The sequence below is a fragment of the Octodon degus genome, unplaced genomic scaffold (genome assembly GCF_000260255.1).
Source record: "Octodon degus isolate 3935 unplaced genomic scaffold, OctDeg1.0 scaffold00155, whole genome shotgun sequence".
Taxonomy (NCBI): domain Eukaryota; kingdom Metazoa; phylum Chordata; class Mammalia; order Rodentia; family Octodontidae; genus Octodon; species Octodon degus.
Genome location: NW_004524731.1, coordinates 310,095 through 332,325, shown reverse-complemented (window position 1 = coordinate 332,325; position 22,231 = coordinate 310,095). Strand labels below are relative to the sequence as shown.

Here is a 22,231-nt window from a genome sequence, read left to right as displayed (position 1 = left end):
TTAAATTATAATAAAACATTGTCAATGTTTATTTATATTATAAATTTGTAATGAATTACATTCTACCAATTGAAAGCAAGGGCCGGGGAGATGGCTCAGTGGAATAAGCGCTTCCCTGGCAAGCGCAAGGGTCTGAGTTCAATCCCCGGTTCCGCCAAAAACAAAAACAAAAAAAACAAATTGAAAGCAAGTTCCTAGAAAGAGGATACACATTTTCATTTATCAAATAACTTTGATATGGTGATATATAAATGTGAAAGTCAAAGCTGTCCAAAGCAACTTCCTTATAATATTTAAGACTGCATGTCTAGATAGAAGTACTTTGTCTAGACTGGGAAAGGCAAAGAATCTGTTCAATGGGAATGTAAAACTTGGATGAGGAAAGGACAAAAGTAAGAAGGAAAAATGATTTTTCATGTATATATGCAGGTTAGTTTCGGTAATTGTATTGTTCATTTCTGCTCATCCATTGAAAGGATCTGTTAATGCATAAATTTTATTCTCTTCTTTTTAATTTCTTATACCATTTTTAAGCTGAATTTACACATATATATCTGAAAACCTAAACAACAAAGAAAACATTATACAATGAAACAACCATTGTCAAATTACCATTACTTTATTGAATGAAATTTTGTATCCTTTCTAATTTTTTTCTTCCCATTTTTTTCTTTTCTTTTATTGAGAAACAAATAGCAATGAGACAGTTTCAAAACTGATTAATAGGACAGTTTCAATAATTAATACATTGTACATTGTTACCTTCTTAATGGTTATCCATAGTATAAGATGTAGACAGGATATCCTGTCCTAACACTATTAGTACAAATCTTTCTTCTCATTGAATTAAGAGAAAGTAGCTGTATATGTATCCTAACTATTCTGTATATACAGATACAAAATGGTTCTTCCTTTGTATCCCCTTTTTTTGTTCAGTCCTATGAGGGATAGGTATTCCATTGGCATCTAAATATTATAGGTGCCTGGTTACTGCAAAACAATCCAACACAGTCCAGCAGTCCACAATAGTAGTGGGTTATCTGCAGAAGTTGTTGACTTGAGCCTTTCACAGCTCAGTATATTAATATGGTCTTACTTTATATACCTCTTTTTTATACTTTTTTGCTGGATGGTTAAGACCAAGATAAAGCAAGACCTATATAACAAGAAATGTAGCTTTTGTATGAGATAAGGTGAGTCAAATCCCCTCAAGATTTATCCTGAAGCTACGTTCCGCAGTTTGTAGATCCTTTGTCAGTGTCAGCCACGTGGATGAGTCACGGCCATTGCTTGACCAATTTGCTCTCTGTGAAAGCCTGAGAGAATGTCTTCTCTCCATGTAACTCTCCTTAGGCACACTCTACATCATCGATCATTTTCCTCTGTGGCCCCATAATCTTCTTGATCAGAAAATTTGGGATACAACTGAGTTACATGATGTTACAGTACAGGTTCTCCTATGTCCTGAGTCTTCAGTGACTTTGAAAGGCTAGGACAAAATGTTGGCTGTCCTTGCAGCCTTCTATTTCTCTAATTTTTGGTCTGCAAACTTAGGTTGTTAACCCTCCAGGAGAGAAGCTTATTATTACCCTACAACATATGCAGTTGGGTTTAACCTGAATATCAAACATCTTAGGCATAACATGGAAGTGGTATTTTCCACCAAGTATTGGTAGTTAAAATTTAAGTCCCGACAGAATATAGAGATAAAAATTTTCAAAAATGAAAAAAATATTTAAAGAATATGAATAAACAATTACATATTTTTACACAGAAATTTAGAAATCTAACCATCTACAGCATTGTAGCAGGACACTCCTGTGACATTTTTTTTCTTTTTCTTGGGTCTTTTTTTCATTTATTACTCTTTTTTTAATAAAAAACCAAACTTTTACTTGACAGAGTATAGTAATAATTGGTATGTCATGACAAGAAGTATGCATTTAAAAGACCAGCATGACAGGCATTCCAAATTTGACCCTTCTATTACATATTGCTATCTTTAGTTTAGTTTCTTGATTCACAGGTATCACCATGTATAGTTTAGTCAGGGTGAGACTCCTACCAATTAACTGCTTTTTAGTTTCAAAAACCTGCTGATGTTTCTCAGGATCATTGCCTTACCTATCCGGTGTGTATAAATGTACAGCTTTGCCCCTGTCATGTTTCCCAGCTTTTGCCCTTGCCCTCACCTCATTATCCAGTTCTCAAGTTCTCACTTTCCTTTTAATTGCGCTATACTTTTCTATTTGTATTTCTTCTTTTGAGTTCTTATACTAGGGAGACTATATGATATTAGCACATGTGGGTCTAGCTTATTTCACTTATGAGTATATCTTCATGTGGCATCCACTTAAATGTAAATGCTTCAAGTTTATCATTCTTTATAGCTGAGTAATACACCACTGTATAAAAATACCACATCTTTTTCAACTATTCCTCATGTGACAAACATCTTGGTTGTTTCCAAGATTTGGATATCACAAATTGTGCTGCTATACACATAGGTACACATATATCACTATGATATGACACTTTCAGATCCTCCAGGAAAATTCCCAGTAGGGGAATAGCTGGTTTGAATGGGACTTCAGTCCTAGTTTTTTAAGAAGTCTCCATACTGATTTCCATAATGGTCATACAAGTCTACATTCCCACCAGCAGTGGAGAAGGGTTCCCTTTTCCCCACAGCCTCTCCAACATTTGTTGTTGTTGGATTTCTTTATGACAGCCATTCTTTCTGGGGTGAGATGGTATCTCAGTGTTTCTTTAATTTGCATTTCATGGATGGCTAGTGATGTGGAGCATTTTTTCATATATTTATTAACTTCTTTAATTTCATCCTCTGAGAAGTGTGTGTTCATGTTGGATGACCATTTTGTATGCTTTAAAAATAAAAAAATAAAAAAAGACTGCAAGCATTATTCAGGTAATTTACTCACAATAAAAATGATAGCAACCAATTTTGGAAGTGTTTAATAGACAGAAAATTCTAAAAATACATCAAAACATTGTTAATTACCAGTAAATAAAATGAAGATATTAGGAAGTGGCTGTGTCTTTGAATAACAGGATAATTTGGTAGGAAATACATGTAGACACCTAAGAAAACTAGTGACGTAATCCTATCACCTTTGAATTGGAGATACAAAATCTAATCTTAGTAACCTCTTGTTTCTAAAAATAAGTTAATCTGTAAATTACCAAAATTCCTTCTCTCTATTATATCAAGGATCAACCGCCCTATGTTTCAAAATATTTTCTTGATATTGGTAGTCTAACAATTTAACATAGCTTGGGAAGAATGCATAAAGGAAGGGAGAAATTGTTGAATTTCATTAAAATATTATGTAATGTTTTAAAATGTCTACCATTGATTCTTCAGCAATTTATCTGGAAGATTTTCATTGATCCCTTATTTAGTAGTTTTCCTTTAAAACAAATGCACCAGAATTTTGTTTCAGTATCTTAAGTGACTAAAAAGTTGAAGAGCAAATAACAATGTTAATTCTTCATAGTAAAGTTGATTTCATCAGGTAGAGAAAAATGGTTCATGTATAAGCACTGATATTATAAAAAATTAACAATTAGTCCACAGAGGACACAGGAAATTCCATGGTTGTCTGGCTGAGCTGGGAATTCTCTCCACGATTTCTACTTCAGCATTAGCCTTTCATGAAAACCAAAGTGGTCCTACAACACTTGTTACTGAAGCCAGGGTGTGTGATAATTTGAGGGTCACGTGAATTGATTTGAAAGTGTTATGTCACATCAACATGACAAAGTAGCAAGCAGAATATTAGAAGAGGCTGGGGTTGTAGCTTTCTCTGAGGTCCCTGTGTTCCAAGCCTAGAATTGCTAAGGGAAAGCAAAACAGACAGACCAAAAAGAGCACTGGCTTGGAGCACTGTGCAGGTCACTGACGCAGCGTGTCCTCCACCCACATTGTGGAGCGCAACGTAGGGAATTGGTTTTCCCTGTTACGGCTCCCACAGGGCACCACAGGATCTTATGGATACTGAGACAAATTTGCACCTGTCTCCTAGTGCCGGTTTTCTCTCCAAAAGCCATTGTTCCTTCAAAACAGCAATAAGGTGTTTTTCAAAGAACAAGAATTTAAGTTATTTTAGGATGTAGCAACCTCCAACCACTGAATTTGAGCTCTTCTGAGAATTTCCAAGATGGTCCAGATGCAGAAAAACCAGTATCAAAGAAAATGGAAGATGCTTTGCACCAAGGAGGTAGAAGGCAACTTTCATCATGCTGGCGGGCTGGGGAACCCAGAGGTTCAAATCGCCAGTGCAGAGTCATGTTTGAGTTCAGCCTAAATATGGAGTGCAAGTGGGAATTGCTAAACTGATAGCAGGCTGTTATGTGATTGGATGCACCGCGTCCGGGAATTGAGTCATATGTTGTCAGACAGATTTACTTGAAAGGAATTTCATCCCTAGACAGGAACATTCTGGGAAGGAGAGGGGCAGGTGTGAGAAGAGCAAGCAGAGTTAAGGGGTCCTTGCCTGGCCCGTCTGTTCCAGCGGTACAGTGCTTGAAGCATGCTGGAATCGACATCTGCTTTTCTAACTGCAGCAAGCACAAGCCGGACACAGCGCGCTGGCCAGCACACTAACAAAGAGGAGCAGGTAGTCAGGTGACGTGTGCAGGCAGCACAGCCAGCACAGGTCTGCTCTTCCACAGAGTGCCTCGACAGAAGTGCTGGCCCCTCCTCAGAGGACGTGGAGCAGTGCATTTCAGTGCCTTCCTTCCTCAGGGGGACTTTTGGTCCCTGGGAGCTGCGAGAAATTCCCTGAATTACCCGGAGGAGGTGCATGGCGGTGAGCCTGACAATCTGAAATGTGTGTAGCAGAGGGATGCAGGTTGTCAACCCAGGCTACTAAGGATGACAAATTTGATGGAGCTGGGGAGATGGCTCAGTACCATAAGCACTTCCCTGGCAAGTGCAAGGGTCTGAGTTCAATCTGTGGTTCCACCAAAAGAAAAAAAAAAAAGACAAGTTTGAGACATCTGTAGGAAAACTGATGCAACTGGAAAATTTAATGTTGCAGCAAATAAACCAGACACAGCGTTACTATCACCCAGTGCCTGTGTCTCCAGGCTGTATCTTTTGCGTTTATTCCCTCCTTTGGGCGCCCATAGACTCACCGGTTCTCCTTTCGGCACAGAGGTGGGAGCACCAGGCGGAGCCTGTGTCAGCAGTCAAGGCCTTGGAGATCCACTGGCATCACTTCCTCTTGGCAAGAGCTGCTGCCTGGGTCTCGCCAGGTCTCCTGTTGACTCTCCCTCCTGCAGCAATCCTGTGAAGTACACAGGCCACGGAGCCAACTCTGTGCTGAGGCTGTGTCACGGTTTGTGTCTAGTCGTCCCCCCAAAGCCTCATGCAGCCATGGTCAGCTTCTGGATTTTGTGACTGATTACTGTGGTTGTGAGTGCTGCACAGCCCTGGCGAAGGTAATCTGCATTGCAGTGTAAGGAGAAAAAAAGCGGCTAGCTGGCTGCCACTCCTTTTTGACTCTGCTGCTTTCTTCTACATTGAATTGCTGCCCTCTGCCTTGTGCCACTTTGCCTTTGAGCCAGCCAAAATTAAAACATCCACTAACTGTGAGCTAAATAAACTTTTCTTAATTTGGGGTGTCAGGTATTTCATTCCAGCAATGAGAAAAAAGAATATCTAAGACAGGCCACTTCTCTCCTCAGACATGGAGAGTCCTGCCCGCGCCTCATGTCAGCAGCTCCTCGGTGATGAGGCCTTAGCCCCTCTGTCCCTAGTGAACTACTGCGCAGGCCATGAAGAAGGAAGCACAGGAAAGCGCTCTGCACCACACACAGGGTTCTCCCACTGGAACCTCACTCAGGGTAGCCTGGCTCAGCCCTTCAGCCCTCAGGACAGGAAGCAGCAGCAGTTTCTAAGGCTGATCACGGTGCTGAGTGCTCACCGGCTCAAGGGCCCACATGCAGAGGTCTTGAAGAATCCGGCTCCTGCTGTCCCTGGGTGTCCTGGCCCTACTGGCTGCTGTGCTGCCAGCCTGCGCTCCAGACTGGTCTGAAGAGTGGAGTTCACTGCCCCCTGCTGTCTTCCCAGAGAAGTGCAAGAGAGCTTGTCAGGGTGAGAGGGAGCTGCTCCCAGGGCTGCAAGAGAAAGGTTAGGAAAGAAGGAGAGGGGGGCTGGGGTGTGGCTGGCACTGGGCACCTTGGAGTGCAGGACTAAGTGATGTTCACTTTAGAATGAGAGGTCCAGTTTGGTCCACTTATTACCTGACCGTCTGGCTCTATCTGTGTCCATCATGTGTTCAAGTCTAGTGGACATACTAAGTTTAGCCAGCAAGAGGGATGTTGGGACACCAGGCCTGGGTGAGGGAACTCTGAAGATGAGGCTCAGAGAGCAGAAAGGAGCCAAGGACCCAAGGGGCGCAAAGGGAGTCTAAGCGGCAAGGAAGACAACGTTAAACAGAAACGCGAAAGCTCCTGGAGAGAAAGTAGGTGGGTTTCTTAAAGACACCAGGGTGGGCAGAGAGTTCACGAACAGAAACCAACCTGTGTAGGGCATGCTGCTCCCTCGCTGAAGAATCTGAAAAGAGTAAAAGGAAAAGAAAGTGCACAAAAAGAATGAATTATTATGATGAGGGAAAGCAGAAAGCAAAGGCAGAAGTGAAACAGAACAATCATGTATGTACACAGGAGAGCTGACATGATTGAATTAATAATTTCCACAGATCCTTGAAGGTAGAAGTTAGTACTTAAAATTTTTAAATTCACCAATTTTACAAGCTTACAGCTGGTCCTTGGAGCAGCTCCGTTGCACACAACAAGGTCCAATGTAACAACCATTGTTGAGCACCTGTGACCTTAGGGGTTGGTTTTTGAAATGGTGTATCATTTCTAATGTCTCACATACTAGTTTTTTAGTCTTCTTAAAAAAGGACACACATTATTTCATTTTCTCAATCCAAAGAATGAATTAATTAAAGAGCAAAATGAAAGACACATGCTAGGAAGCTGGGACTTTTAGCAAAGTGAAGAGGACAAGTGACGGACAAGAGTGAGGGGCCACAGGAGAAGCGAGAAAAGTGCCCTGCACGTGCACCAGCTCCACACAGTGAATGGAATCACTCTGCGTTGTGACTGTGCACTAACTGAAGTTAAACTACAAAGGCCTATTGTTCCTGTCAATAAAGGGTTTTTTTCCCCTACTTTCTGTCTCAGTGCCATTCACTTATTTTTCTAAATGATTCACATTGATTACTAAATGGACCCCGATTATGTACAATGTTCAAAATATAGTCAGGAGATTAAAGAGCCTGGTCTTGTTCCTCATCTTAGAGACAAAGCTTTTACAGTTTACCTTAATGTATGATGCTTTCTATGAGATTTTATAGATAATCCTAATCTGACAGAAATTTTCCTTTAATGAAAGTGTTTTTGAACTTTTTATCAATGAATGAATGTTATTTGTAAAACATTCATTTGTCACTCACTGAGATGCTCATTTTTTATATTTTATTCTATTCATATTAGAAATTAAATTAATTTATTTGACATATGAATATTATATAGCATTCATGGGAGTATCACTGGTCATGCTGTATAGTCATATTCATAAAGTTGGAATTTAATTTGTACTTGCCCAGTGAAAATTAAACTGCTCACCCAGAAACGTTCTCAGTTTGCTCATTGTTTAAGGCGAGCTCTCCGTGATCCTAGAGTGACCCTCCTAAAAGGAAAGTCTTTCTTTAGCTGAGAGCTTTGATCCAGATTTGAAGTTCACATGGATTTTATGGTGTACAATGAGGACTTGGATCATAGCGCTAAATTCCCACACCTGGAAGACTGGAGTCTGAAATTTTGGGCCAACATCCAATCCTCTAGATTGTGATGGAGGCTACACACCCAAACAGGGTTTGCTTGAGCCTCTACATACATGCTGAACACCACAGATGCCTGGGCTTCCTGCTGGCCCCAGATGCAGCGGTGTCCTTTCAGTCCTCCTTGGATGCCACACAAGTCTGACGATAAGTGCAGCACCCTCAGGCCTCGTGTGCTGATTCCCTACGTGGTCCCACTTGTTCCACTCTGCAACATGGAAACTGTTATGCAAAGCACAGCCTGTCCTCAGTTCTGTGCAACACTTTAGTGAGGTGTCAAAGCAGAGAGAGACTAAGGAAAATCCTTTACTGGCAACAAGGTGTGAAGCATGAGCCTCTGAGGATCCATCAGTGTCCAGCTGGAGTCTGAAGGGAGAGCAATGTTCTGAGTCACCAGGCCTTGTGGTTTGCCTTGTCTCCCTTGCAGAAGACCTAGTTAGCTGCAGAGGACCTAGGTTTGCATGGCATTGTGGAGAACTGTGATTTTTATCTATCCAGTGAAATAAAGTAATAATTTTGCCAAAATTATTACATTAGTATTTCTTTAAGGAACTTTTCCATGCCTAGCTACAAAGAATACTGGGTTTGTAGGGATTTTTTTTCCTGTTTTGTTTAGACATGTTTTGTATTCATCTAATTTTGAATTCAAAGAGTGAAGTCATATCTAGTCTATTCTTTTATAGTTCTTGGAAAAATTTTGAAGACTTAGTGTGCTGAGTACTGCAGAACAGACACAAATGTGCACCACAGCTGCCCGCACGGCACCCCCTGCCTGTGCTGTCCTGCCCGTGTGTCCTGCAAGGCTGGACCCACACGGGATCGCAGGTGAATCAGGACAATCTAGGTGGCAGGGAGGCATTTTCTCAAGTGGGATGGGATACACAGGACAGTTGTGAGTTTATATCTGATGACCGATAATTTACTCTATATGATTTCTCACCAGTATGTTCTTGTGATTGTTAAGACTAGAAAGATGACTGAAGGTTTTCCATACACATGCTGCTCATATGGTTCATCTCCTGTGTGATTTTTGTCATTATTTCTAAGCATAGGGTGAGTGATGGTTTTCTCACAATGGTGGTAATCAGATAGTTTCTCTCCTCCAGTCTTTCTGTCTTTCCTTTTCCTCATTCTTTTTATATAGAGACTTCATGTCCCTTCCCCTCTCCAGTGACACCCCTCACTATCCAAGGAACCAAGTCATGTAGCCTGCAGTGTTTTTCAGGCTCCTTGTTGTGTCCCAGGATCCTCCAATCTCAACTGCCTTCTGGATACCGCTGATAGAAACAAAGCATACTCCTGACCTATTACATGTCAGATGCGCTGTCTTTGTGTTCACAAACATCTAGGAATGATGTGAAACGCGTAAGTGAAAGGAGGAAGTTAGGAGGGTTTTCATCTGAAATAAAGAAGAAGAGTAGCTCCTGGATTTGATGGGTGGCGACTAGGCCTGCTATAGGGTTAGTTAAGAGCCAAGTCATACTGTGTGTGCAGTGGGAGTCAAAATACAGCAAACTACAGGATAACAAATGCAGGAGCTTAGCTAATATTGATTGAAGAGGGAAACGAGTCATGCAGGGAATGTATGAGGAGGGGACAGGATGGTTCCCTATGTTCTGGTCCCACATCTGTGTGTCTCATGTCTCTCAGGGCTTAGGTGACTGGATGGGGCCACTTACAGTAAAATTGCAAGTTACTGTTTGTCCCTCAGAGAGGCAGCAGGCCAGGCCACTGCACCTGTAGCTTCAGGCCTGGCCTTCTCCAGAGCTGCCTCCAGCTGGAATTGCGACGTGCGTAAATTTGTGTTGACTTCCCTGAGGGCGCAGCCCCTCTCTGACTAGATGCTCACATCTAACTTAGAAGACACCGACCTTCTACTGATATTTTAATGGATATACTCAAGCTTTGTGATTTCCTCTTCTGCCGTTTTCATACCTTCACACCTGGTTTAATCATGAGCCACGTAGGCGTGACTGTCACAAACAGCAGATGACATAGTTAGGTTTATCTTCGTGATTCTCTGTTCAGTAGCTTCTGACAATCCTGTCAGGTTCACAAGACTGCCGAAGGGAAAGTCATAAATGTGCAGCCCCAGGATGAACATGCGTAAGCACCCACTTTGTCTTTTATATCCTGCACATTAAATGACAAGTCTCTGGGCTGAAATCTTAAGTACAATAACAAGACAGCAGATAAAATCCATCTTTATACAGATACTTAAAGATTTTGTGTGCTCTCTGTTGATTTACTCAGAAATCTCATCCCCAGGGAAAGCTGAGGTGCAGGAATTGTGCCATTTTAGTCGCAGAGAAAGAAGAAGAGCTGCCCAACATGCTGCTGTGATGGAGCCTGGTCCTCATGGCTTTGCATCTTACGGATAAAGGGAACCAGGGAACGAGGGAGACCCTAAGTCGCCAAAGCAGAATGTCATTTGATTACCTCAAGAGACAAAAGGAATATTGAGAAAGGTTAGTGATGTAGAAGAAATTGAATGTTTCTATCTGAAATCCAAGGATGCGCTCTGTGTCTCTCTGCCCTGCAGCAATAGCCTTTTCAGGCAATGACAGCATACGTGGAGAGAACGTGGCTCCGGTTTATCCTCCCTCAGAGGGCGTTCCCCAGAGCGTATTCCTCGCATGATGAATCAGTCTAGAGGAGGATTCAGGGCACATCTAGCAGCTTTGCATGTGACAGGAAGAAAGCGAGGGAGTCCATGTCAAGGTATTGAGGGAAAAGGTGCAGGGCTGCCTGGGGTGGAAAAGGTCTGCACTGCAGGAATGGGCGGACTCTCAAGGGCCCCAGTGTTAAGGAGCACGCGTCAGATGACACTGGGATGGGAGGGGACTCAGAAGTTGTTCTCGCAGTTTTAAGAAGACATCAATATGTGAGCTTCTTAGACTGTGTGTTCTTCAGGCAAGAAGAGCAACAATATTGTAATCTATTACTCATTGCTATTTACTTATATGCCATTACTCCTCTGAAACAATCAGTTGAGCTGTCATTTGCACCCTTATGCCACTTTATTTCAGTATTAACTCATGCTTGCTACATGGGATCCCACTTATTACATCTGTTACACAAATATTTCATTAGAACAATAACACTTAGTACAATTTATAGGCACTAGCCTAAGGCAGCTGTCATGTCCAAAGCATACCTTGCCATATCCAGCCGGGAAAATGATCCTCCAACATAGCAAGTAGAATCATAGAAAACAGGTGAATTGGAAAACGTATTACAAAAATTATTTTTAGTCTTTCTGAGGAAATTTCTCACTATGTAGTTCAGGCTGCTATTGATCTCACTTTGTAGTGCAGACTGGTCTCAAAATTTCACTGATTCTCATGCTCGACTCTGTCTGGCTACACTCGACCAATCTTACTAAATCGGCCTATCAACTGGGTGTAGTTAAACAATAATTTTCATGCCCACTAGCTCATTAGTTTTGTTATCTGCAAGTAAGCTCAGGAGGGCTACGGTGCAGAACTGTTTCAGTGTGGCTTGCGGGACAAGCTTGCAGGTATATGAGCGTCCTCCCTCCAATTTTGTCTGCCCGCGTGTTCCCAGTGTTCATGGTTCCCTACTGTATCTTCCAACCCGAGAGGGCATTTCCTGGAACATGGAAAGCAATTAACAGATTTTTAAAATGGATTACAGGCTGAATCGGTCTTCCTAACTTAAACTTACAATGGCCTTGCGCATTTGATCTCATTTCAATACCTGCTACCACATGCCCTGCAGGCCCTGGAGCCATGGGCATGCCTTGCTGGATGGCAGCATACAGCAGTAATCCAAGCACTGAGAAGACGGAGACAGGAGGATAACTGAGCGTGTGACCTAGCAAAACCCTACACCAAATAAATAGATAAATAAATAAATATTTAATAAGTACATGCATAAATAAATAGATGTTTATTCACCAAAGACTCAATGTATTTGTGAAACAAAGAAGAATACTTAATTTGAAGCGCATAATGGACGTGCTCAGTATATTGAAAAGGCCTGTGCATAGTGACCACGTAGCAGACAGGGATCAGAGTCTCTACTATATGCTTCCGGAAGAAGCCATAACAGGAGAGGTTCCTTAGGGGACCCTCCTCTAGGAGTCTCCATGACAAGGTATAAAAACTGTCTGAGGGTTAAGAGAAATGCCAGGCTTCGTAAGTGTTAATTTAAAGAGGCCGCTGTGTGTGCGAGTGAACTGACTCACACTGAGTAACATCTAACGTGGACCAGCAAAGTTCTGGATGGGGCTGACTGGACTCGCTGAAGACAGATGACCTGCCCCAGGTGGGAGTGATGGTGACTGGTAGGTTTGCTGCCTGAGTGGCATAAAAGAGAAATGAAGAAGGAAGGCCTACTCCTCCTCTTTGGAGGCGCTCCAGCCTTCACCTTCCATTTGGGGGTCGCCTCATGGCTTCCAGTGCACACGCTTCGTCCTTCCACGGCAGATCTTTCAGCCTGCAGCAAGGCCTCTCACGGGGGACTACGGGGAGCTCTGACATCCGACTTCTCCATCTTGCATGCACCGACTGCCCGTCTGCTGTCTTCCCCTCTGGATTCTGCGAGCCACCACTCTAAGCAACCATGTAAGCCTTACACACTTGTGTGCCTCACATTTGGTTTGTTTCTCTGGTAAGCCCTGACTGGCAGTGTATTGTATATACAAGATAGTTAGGACAGATGAAAAGCTACTTTCTCTTAGTTCAATGAGAAGAAACGTTTGTACTAATAGTGTTTAGACAAGATATCATGTCTACATCTTGCCTTCTGAATGACTACTACAAAGGCAACAATGTGTAATGTATTAATTATTGTAACTGTCCTACTAACCTGCTCTGAAACCGTTTCATTGCTATTTTATTTTTTTCCTCATTAAAATGAATAAAAAAGTAAAAAAAAAAAAAAAAAAAAAAAAAAAAAAAAAGCCAAATTTCAATGCAATGAGAAAAAAAAGATGAAGAGCATTTAAGGTTTGGAATGTGGGGAGAACATGCTGCTAGCTTTTAAATGGGTCAGAACTTGGGGAGCTAAGCAAATTCTCGATAGATTAAAAGGCAGAAGACACTTTAGTTGTAATATGAAGCTATATTATCAATATTAGAAAGACCGTACCATGTTAACCCTATTGTGTCAGCTGTTAGATATGAACCCATGCGATCGGCCAGACCCGGCATTCTGATGCAAGTAGGAAGTTTATTGGGGACAGCAAGCAGGCTGGCTGTCTAGCGGGCCAAGACAGCAGCGAACAAAGAGGAGACAAGAGACGTTATAGGATCTTTTAGGAAGGGTGATCGAGGGCTGCGGAGAACTAATCTTGGCAGGGCTGCCTGGTCTGTGGGGAGCTCTTTCTTTTTTGGTCTTCAGGACAGGGTCTACTTGGTCTGACAACATAGATCGGACTCATAGTGATTCTCCTCTTTTCATCCTCCCAAAGCACTGGGATTACAGGCGCACGCCAACGTGCCCAGCTCAATCGCCACCTCAGCGTGCCCGGCGGTTGGGCCGGCTCGCACACCCAGCATGAACCTCGACCCTTGCGCTCTGCCTAAGCTGGCACTTCAGCTCGCTGAGCTATCAGGCCGTCCCGGCGCTGTGGGGGACTTCTAATGTTAAGAAAGGAGAGTTTCTGCAGTTGCTCTCCCAGGCCAGAGTCAGGCGGGCCTGTTCTGCGGTTCTGGGCTTGGCTCTGCTAGGGCCAAGGGGGAGAGAGTTTGGGGGCAGGATGCCCGGGAAACTAAATCCCGACCTAACGTCGACTGTATAACATTTGTCAAATTCATCAAATTGGAACCAAACTCCATATAGAATATGTAATGATGCTATTTTCAAACTATAAAATTTTGTCATATTAACATATATTCTACTTGTGCTTGGAATTAAACAAATTGGTAAAATCTTCGGAGAGGTTACCGTTATTGTGAAGAGTAAGTGCACACAAATGTACCTATTCTCTCTCTCTGTTGCCACAGTTGCTGCTGCTCCTCCTTGCTCCTCGTGCTCTCTCCCACCACCATGAGCTGCTGCCCTCTGCCACGTGCCAGTCTGCCTTGGAGCCAGCTGAGTAGGGACTGAAACCTCCAGTGACGGAGCCCACCATCCAGAACCTGCCAGAGGCCACGAGAGTACACGGGCAGGGTTTTCCTCACAGGAGGAAAGGCCAATAGGTGTTAAGACGCTATCTGAGAACCAGTACATTTCCTGAAGAAATCAGACAGAGCGATACTGAACGTGAGTGCGACAAAGAAGTTTGCACATTTGAAGAAGCCAGGGAAGCTTTTGAAAATAATGAAAAAACCTAAGGAGATTTGGAGCACCTACACAAATGCGCACCAAGGAGAGAGCGTCAGAAGAATTGACAGGCTTGAATCTTATCCTACATTTCTACTAATCTTCAGCCCCGTCATTATCCTCCTTGTCATTTTCTTAATCTGGAGTTACTTCCGAAGAAACAGAATTTACAGACAAGCCATGACCGGAAGCCACATCCTTCCCCCTCCGCACGTGACTGTCATCACCCCACCTCCTGCACCACAGGAAGTGTTCCATAGCAGGGGACCGTCCCCAGGCTTTCTGGAAGACGCAGTTGGGCGTTCAGATCCTGGCCCCCCTCGCCTGTCCAACTGTGATCCACCACCCACCTATGAGGCAGCCACCAACCAGGCCAACCTGCAAAGAAATGGAGCAGAAACTCATTTAGACCCACCGCCTGAATATGAAGACATTATCGACTCCAGCTCAGCCCGTGCCGTTCCCGTGGTGCCTGTGGTCACCTTGGACAAATGAGGCTACAAACATCTTTTTACTCTCATCATTTTTTAAATCCCAATTAAAGAACTTTCTAGCACTTTACCACTACATAAGTGTACGATGATTTTTTTCTGTTAGGCTCCTCTAACATACCACTTCACCCTTACTGGTCTATGTTCTTCAGCTTTGATCCCTGGTATGAAATCCGTATACGTGCTCATTTGTGCTAGGGAAAACACACCAGTGGGGTACTCGTGTGAGGATGCATACATCTACACACGATATGTGCCACTGTCCTAAAAATCTATTAACTTCTATCTAAATCACTTGCAAGAAGAGCATTACTGACAAAAATTGGGAATGAAAAGGCATCGACAATGTATGTAATAGCTAGAAAGCAACATGTTATAGGATTTTGCAAAAGGATGTATTTAGCATGATTTTTTAATTTTTATGAGCTGTTGTTAACTTCCGGTCTCTTCATCTACCTTAAAAAGAGAGAGAGAGAAAAAAAAGAGGAGTCACTCTTGACTTTAGAAATAGAAAGTAAACACTCACAATGAGGAATGAATCATAGTATGTAACAAGGAAATCACTGGGCATGTGTGATGGGTGCCTCACTTTATACTAGGGGTTTCTTCTTCCTTGACGACCACTCCCCCAGTGAAACACTTTGGCTAGCTCAGCATCTTTCACTGCCTCATGGTATTCCTATTAATAACTTGTGGGGAGGATTTCTGGCAATAGAATAATTTCTAAGTGGATGTATGTATTTATTAATAAGCTATACATATTATTTCTTTGGGGGGCAATAATTATTTACTTCCTCCCACTTCATTGCCTTTTACTCTACTGTTTACTCCCTCTCCTACCACCACAGACTCTTCAGTTATCCAAGATTTTAGTTACAAACAAAACTCAGATATTGCTTTCTCAAACTCTTTGCCTGAGGATATTTCAGGAGACAATTTTCCATTACATTATGAGATGTGATTTTTTTTATTGCTTTTCAATTGATAGAAAAAGATTGTAAAGAGTGTGTTATGGCAGATGGATGCTAAATCTAGTTATAGCCAAACATAGATCTCATTATTGCTATTTTATTGTGAGTTTTAATCAAACTTTTTAATATTACGTTATTTTTGCTTTTTATTTAGGACAGAAGGAACTGACCATGAATGAATTAACAGTATAAACTCAAACAGAAAGGGAAAAATAGGATCAAATGAGACAGTAATTTGTAAAATACTAAGAGCTATTCAAATGTGAGATCCTTGTGTTACTTTTGTGCTTCAGAGAGAACTTTCTCCAAGATTGAGTGCAGGTTTCACATAGTGAAAAACAGATCACCCTGCTCCATCAGTGGCCGGCATTGCTAATCCGAGGCAAGTGGGCTGTTACTTAATCCCTGCAATTCACTGATCTGCACCCAATCTGTGCGGATTTCAAGGTGATTGCTAATTCTGCAAAAAACAGAGTGAAGAAAATTTGGAAAAAGAATTAAGTATATGAGTTGAGATAATAGGTGTTATAGCTTGTATAGACTAATATGATCATAGCTTGATAATGGTCTCAGAAGCTGCAGTATTGTTTTGAATTATGACATATATACATGGTGATCTGTGGTTTCTAATTAAATCTGAAAGTGGAATTGTTCAATCCAGCACTGGTATGTGTGAAGCTTTGATTTGTTTTGAAAAGAAAATTAAGGGTCTTTGTGTAGACATTTGTCAGTAGCAGCAAGCTTTACATTAGGTCAGCATTTTTCAGCATTTTTCAGAGTATGTCCCAGGGACCCCTGGAGTTCCCTGAAAACCTTCCAGAAGATCTGTGAGGGCAAAAATATTTTATCATAATTCTAGGATATTATTTGTCTTTTTGCTCTAATTCTCTCAATGAAGAGTTGAAAAGTAAAACAATGTCTTCTCACACATTTTTTTGTTTTAGAAATATAGTTATTTTTCATATAGATGGTATTGTTGTTGGCATATAATGGATTTTTAAAATTTTAAGTAAATTAACACTTAAAATTTTAGTTTATTTTCTAAGATGACACATTTTAATACATATGACCCTCACAAACAAAAGCTCTTGACATTCAAATCCCCAATAAAATTTAAAAATAAAAAGGAACATCTGGAAACCCAAAGTTTGAACACTGCAGGTTTAGATAAAGGAACAAGAAATTCTATAAAAATACCTGTATTTGTACAACTTCATTTTACGTTTTAAACGCCTAATATTTTATTTCATGATGCCTCATAAGGATACCTGAATTGCGGTATAAGAATGAATGCTGATCTTTGCTACAAAAGCCAAATGTTTAGCTGACTAATAGCTACAGAAGTTTTAGATTATTGGTTAAAGATAACACTACTTCTTAGAAGTAGTTATGTCAGCCACACATCTCTTGGGAGCTTTTGCATGATAATGAAAATAAACAAAATACCATTTTCTTCAAGAGACACTATCTTAGGTTTGTCTTGTTTGGATATAGTTTTATGTTTTTAAAATCCCTTTTGCCACCCAGTCTGGTTTTATAAGCTGAGTTTCTTAACATATATTATAATTATGGGACTTACTTGAAAAATATATATTTTTATGCTTTTTGCCTTTCCTACCTGATTGATATTGCATTAGCCTTTGACCCTATATAATAAAGGTTTATTTTTGCATAATGTATTTAGTACCTCCTGTAAGCAGTAACTTGAGTCAATCAATTTGTACTTAAACAAAAGAATGGGCTCACTAGTTTTCAGTAGAATGATTTGCAAACCTCCACATGAAGTTGTCTGGAATCCTAGAACTGGCACACTTTTGCTTCCCTACTTTAAATGTTATAATAAATTTTATTTACTTCAAGTAAGTAAAATGACTTTTCCTTTTCTGCCTGATGAATACAAATGAAGATTTTTGTGCTTACTTTGTTGTTAATCATGACTTCTTGAAGACTGATCTGATCCAATAATTGCTGAGAGAGCTTTAACTCGGTTCTCCATAAATAGCGTGTATTTTATTAGAATAGTTTACATTTTTAAATGTCTGTTTACATTAAGTTATGGAATTTAACTATATATATATATATATATATACATATATATATATTTGTTGATGTTGTCCCATTTAATATAAATTTATATTTCATTAAAAATAAAAGAATTAAAATTCTACTTTTATTAGGGGCATGCTATTTTTTATAAATGAAGAATGCTTACTAACTTTTGTTAGTTTTGGGGAGACAACACAATTTATAAGAGCTTCCTCACATACATAAAAAGGGTGTAAGTGAATGTGAGCTAGGTGAAGTAGAGAACCCAGGATGAACACAGGAGGATTGCCAAGATTTTAGCCGCAGCTCAAGGAAAATAATAGATTGAGCAAGCAATTCACTGTGTATTCCTCAGTAATTTGCATGTGTACTCTTTTAGAGCAGCATTGCCTTAATTTTTGGTAGCAGTAATTGATAGCAAAATGGTGACACATGTAGTTCTGGCACTTTGTGAATCAGGAGAATTAAGGGTGAAGTTGGCAGGATGGGTGTCACTGGCCGACATGTCCAGGAACAGCCTTGTGTTAACTCATCTCCTTATGAAACATCTGAGCATGGTTGACATCCATCCTGGAGGGAAACGACCAACTGCCTCTGTTGTCACATGGAGGGAGGCACTGGGCGAATGAGACAGGGGATGGAGACCGGGGCTGGAACGTGCTGCGCACTAAGGAAGACTGAAAGTTCTACTTGTTTATCTGAAGAAGAAAACTAAATGCTACTTCTGGACAGCTCAGAGTTTTGAAAAGCCAACTGACTAGGTTGTACAATAAGGAACAGAAATAAAAGAGACAAATTTCAAAGCTAAGGAGGTCAGGTACTCTGGTATCAAATGGAGAAGAATCCTAGGAGTCTACAATGTTCAATTTTTATTAGTAAAACGAGGTCATGTAGCCTTTGCTCAATCTAGATTTCAAGAAAATGTAAAGCATTGTAAAGAGACATGATAAGTTTACACCTGAAGACGGAAATATTTTTTATTAGACACGAGCTGAAATTTTTCTCTTGCATGGTTATTGTGAGCACCAACGTTCCTGCACAAAAGCACGGGAGGGGGTGGCCTTCCACCCCCTCCCCTATGCTCGGGGAATGTCAAAAAAGCCTGTGGATCTAGGCCTGATCACGTAGCCTGGTCTCTCCTAGCACCCCTTTGTGCCTTTGAAATTGCATTGTGTGATCACGTTCATATAAGGTGCTTATATCTCCAACGTTGTTTGGTCTTCCCCCTGAGGTGGCAGGCTATAAGTAATATTGCAGATTGATTTTAAACAACAATAATTTTACATTCATTCCAACATGTGCACTCTTATATGGATTGAGTTTATCTAACACATTGATAAATTAATTCCATTCTTATGCCTACTTATCAAATTATAAACAGTGCAGGGTGTGATGTTTATCGCAGCAATAAAAGGACTATAAGGAAGATGGGGAAGACCCCGTGGTGGTATGAAGTACTCAGCGTTTTGTGTAGTCGTCGTTTGTCTATGTCCTCTGCCTTGAGGCTTGTGTGCCGGTCAGAGGCTGCTGTGTTGGAACACTGTTCGCAGACATGTGGGAACGTGTTCAGAGTGGAGGGAAAGGCAGGGTCAGACTCTACCTTAGGGCACGAGCTGCTCGTTCCTCTTCATGGTGTTGTACTCCACAGTGCAGTTAAGTCACAATCGCTCCCTCACGCCCTCCTTACCAGGGGACTGGGTGGCTTCCACCCACCAGGCACAGATGACTTCTATGACTCTTCCGCCTGTTCTTCTACAGTTTCTGACTTTTTCTGCCAGAGTAACTTGGCAGCAGTAACATGTGCATTTGTCCAAACATTGTAAAAGTTGAATCTTTATGTATCCGGCTTAAACTGTGCTTCTGGGTTATTGCGGCAGACTTGTCCTTTTTGTTCTAACATGGCATCTTCTCATGCCACAATTGCTTGCCTTTGGAGACTGTAGTTTATATCAGAGATTTGCTGAATTCCACAGAGCAGCAGGTAAGAGGGAAAACTTCTGCTCGTCTAGTTCTATTTATCAGTTCTTGTTGTCTTGGGAGTCTAGCAAAATCAGCAAGACAATGTTGTTGCACATGGCCTGTGGCTTTCTTGGGCCAGCAACCTGTTTGCCACTATCCCCATGATAGAAACCCTATGCAGATGAATTAACATTTTCTCGTTCAGTGTGGCTTAACATTGGCTGAGGAATCACGGAACTCTTACAGACCCTTGTGCCTACATCTGGACATGCATTAAGGTAATAACCCAAGTTTATTGTTCTTTTAATTGCTCCCAAAATTTGTTTATGATCTTGTTGGCGTTTTAAAAAGCCAGATGCAAGACAATAATTTCTTCAGATTGAACATGAGTAGTCTGCCTTGTTACAGCATCCTAAATCCTTTCCAAAAACTGCATAGGGTGCTACAGAGCCTTGCAAATTCTACAGAAAGGACTGAAGCAGATTACGTTCTTTTGGCACAGTGGCACCAGCCCCTTCATCTTCAAGCTCTTTGTAGATAAGCCTCCTCAGAATAGGTTAATCACTACCCTAAATCAGAATCAGGGCTGTTTTCAAATGTATATCCTCATTAATTTCAGGCTGTCCTGCAGATTGATTTTGACTACCGTGTTCATTAACCAATGCTTGCAAACTCCCATGAAGATTGAGACATCATCTTGACAAACAAGAACAAGTCAAGTATTTGGTACCTAAGTAGACCATATTCAAAGTGCCCCGGATGGATTCTCTGAGGAGCTCTATAAAATGATCCTGCAAACTTTGTTCCTTACACTTCACCTTCAAGAGTTGAAATTGCATGGGATTGTGTCCATGAATCAGATGTTGCGGATTATTAAGAGCAGGGTGTATCACTAGTGCTTGCTGAAAACAGCTAGTTGCAGGAATTTTGGACACAGATTCGGGTATATTTTTCTTTCATCTTTAGAGAGATTTGCAGGATGAGGAGGGGCCTGGGAGTCTCATTTGACGACAGTACATTTTCTTTTGGCTGGCTCAAAGAACTCTGGATACAACTAGTACGTGGAGGTCCCATGATCTTTCACAGCAGTTTCCATGCTGAAAACATCTCAGGAGAAATAGTGACCCCTTGTGAAGGGAATCACTTAGCATTTTCCTCTACTTGATCTCAACTATCAATATCTAATGTACCTACTTGTGGGAAAACATTTGAATTGCAGACTAATCCCTTATATTTAGAGTTTTTGAAAAAAATTTCTTGAATATTCTTAACAAATATTTATGCCATTTATATTATTTTTTCTTTGTTCTCATAAGTAAGAAAGTACTATAATAATTTAAGTTTTTGATACACTTGAATCCTAGGTGCAATTTCTTTTTTTAGGGGGAGTTCAAATTTTATGCTCTGAGTTCATGTTAATTGTAACATGATGCAAAGTACTCCACATTTTGTTTCAGAGAATACTTAATCACAACTTACAGAGAGTGAGGCAAATGAGCTCAATTACTATTTATTCCAATAAAAAAATAGGGTACTTGAAAATATATTTGTACATCAATTTACCATTATGTTGATGTCTCCTATGTCATTCCTGTTCTTATACTCAGTATTTTTGCATTCTACATTTTTATGGGCAGTCATGTTTTCTGTAATTATTTCATAAAAGAATAATAAAAAATAAGTGAGGAAAATGTAAATGATGAAATGCATCAAGACCAAACATCTTTTATCTTATAAATGACATTTATTTAAATGTAAGAAAATTAGAAATTAACAAGCGGACATTAAAATTTTTACAGAGCCTTATGCAGACTGAAAAATGAAGTTTTGATTGACCAGTAGAATATGCAAAATATCACTGAAGAAATTTGAAAATTTGAGTAAATTAAAATTTGGAAATCTAAAAACTACATTCTTTGGGACACTCTGAAGAAATCCTCTAATATAAGGCCATAAATAGAATTAACAGTATCAAAGTTAAAGAGATCATGAATAAATAATTCAATGAATATGTCAAATTAAAATATCAAGAGCAAACCAAAGAAAAAGACAATAAAAGTAAATGAACAAGTTCTGAGATTAAATTAATGCTATAGACATACAAGAATAACAAATATGAACATTAAATTGAATATCTTCTTCAGAAGAAGTAAAACTACAAAAATGTTTCTCAAACTAAAAAAATGGTATAGCCTAAATAATTCATATCTCTGTGAGTAAGTGACTATTGGAACACATATTATTGGAATATTCAGAGCCATGATAATGAACTGTCAAAAGTTGATATTAAAAAAAAGGGGGGGGGCCGGGGAGATGGCTCAGTGGAATAAGTGCTTCCCTGGCAAGCACAAGGACCTGAGTTCAATCCCCGGTTCTGCCAAAAAAAAAAAAAAGTTGATATTACAATAAACTATAAAGTTTAGGAAAAAGAGTACTTTTTAATTTCAATTTAATTTTATTTTTAAGATTTATTTGCTACAGGGTCTCGCTACACAGCTCAGTTGCCTTGTTTTTTTTCCCATAATTTTATTGAGAAACAAATAGCAATGAGACAGTTTCAAATCAAATTGGTAGGACAGTTTCAATAATTAACACA

General features: G+C 40.5%; 2 pseudogenes; one reads left to right on the top strand and one right to left on the bottom strand.

Moving 5' to 3' along the window:
• LOC101565571 overlaps positions 1–2,164 on the bottom strand; it is a 15,236-nt pseudogene extending 13,072 nt beyond the window's left edge.
• A 10,055-nt stretch (positions 2,165–12,219) lies between these two features.
• Positions 12,220–14,663, top strand: LOC101565169 (annotated as a pseudogene).
• Positions 14,664–22,231: the final 7,568 nt, after the last annotated feature.